The following is a 1,634-nucleotide window of genomic DNA, read 5'->3' as shown; positions in this document are numbered from 1 at the left end:
ATAATGATAGCATCATCCACTCCAACCACTCAAACATCATATCATGGATATCAGCACCCACCCATGTGCCCAGCCTCCCTGCCACCTGCCAGCAGCAGGTTGCTGAGCACCATGGTGACATCTGTTTTTGTTGTGGGTGGCACCAGCCCACCCCTACATATGCACTGGTTCTGGTGTCCAAGCCTCACAGCATGCCACACATCAGTGAAACCAAAATCATCACATACATGTACATGATGGTTTTGGTATCCAAAATGCCCACCTGCCTGCCTGCGCCCTACATGCCTGCCCTCATGCCCACCTGCCAACCCACCCACTGCAGCCTGCCCACCCAGCAGCAAAATGCCACTCTTTCTGCACAGAAACAGTGAAATAAAGTGCTTTAATGTGAATATTCCATAGTGAACTACATGATGGAATAATGAGCTTATTTGTTAGTTACACAGAATATTCAAGTGATTATGCACATGTGTTGAGATAAAATGTGGTTGTCTGACTCCAATTTCATTTTCTGCTGTGTGAAATCCCATCACAATGTTCCCTGTCAAAGTGTCATGACAGAATATTGATGCAATGCAAGCAATAATCCAATAGAATATTGATGCAACACATGGCCAAGTGCTACTACTGCAACAAGGTCAGCCAACTCAAGAGCAACTTTTGGTAAGGCCAACAGCACCAGCAACAACAACAGTACTCTCCACAGAGCACAAGGAGGAAGAGCACTGGTACCTCAACTGAGGCATGCAAGCTCATCCTCAGAAAACTTCAAGTGCAACATCCACATCTACAGCACCATGCACATGACCATCCATGTCAACAGGCAGCCACAACACATCACATATGCCAATTTGCTCTACAACAGACACAAAGAAGTCCAAGACCCCCAAGAAGCCACCTGCAAGACCAAACCCAACAAACATCAACAACAATTAGAGGGAACAGGCTCAATCAAAGACATCAACCTGTGGATATGCACCAGGTGGTGATGCTGTAGACACAAGGTTTTGTGTGTAGAAATTCCTTGCTTGTCTTTGCCCCACTTGACATGTGATGTGTGAGTGTTGTTGTTGTGTGTCTCTGCTGAATGCATGCTTGCTGGTTTGGTGATGATGATGATGTTGTTGCTCCTGTTGGACTCTCAGAGGGCTTCACAACATTCACTTGACTCTGGCCTCCTCCACAGGCAGGCATGAAAGTGGAAGCTGCTTTGTCATGCTGTGGTTGTTGAGACACCACCCATCAGGTGAAGAAGTGCGCAGACATCCTTCCTCCTGCTGCTTGCAACACTCATCTGTGGTTCGGCGTCACGCCCTTTTTTTTACGGACTATTTTCCGGGATGATTGCTTGAGGCTTTTCCTTTCTGCAGAATTTTCGTTTGTGCTGCACAAAGAAGACAGAAGGTCGCGACACGAAGATGGCGGGCTCCAATCCACTGGCCAAGTATAAGCTCGTATTTTTGGGCGATCAGTCCGTCGGGAAGACGAGCATAATCACTCGGTTCATGTACGACACGTTTGACAACACATACCAGGTTCGTGCCGCCCACATCCATCCTTCAACACTGCCGATCTTGTCTTTTCTTTTTTTGGTACCAAAACAAAAATACTCACAACTACAATTACTTCGATGT

This window comes from Acanthamoeba castellanii, assembly GCF_000313135.1.
Source record: "Acanthamoeba castellanii str. Neff unplaced genomic scaffold scf7180000084776, whole genome shotgun sequence".
Taxonomy (NCBI): Eukaryota; Discosea; order Longamoebia; family Acanthamoebidae; genus Acanthamoeba; species Acanthamoeba castellanii.
The sequence above is the reverse complement of the archived record's forward strand: the minus strand, read 5'-3'. Positions refer to the sequence as shown.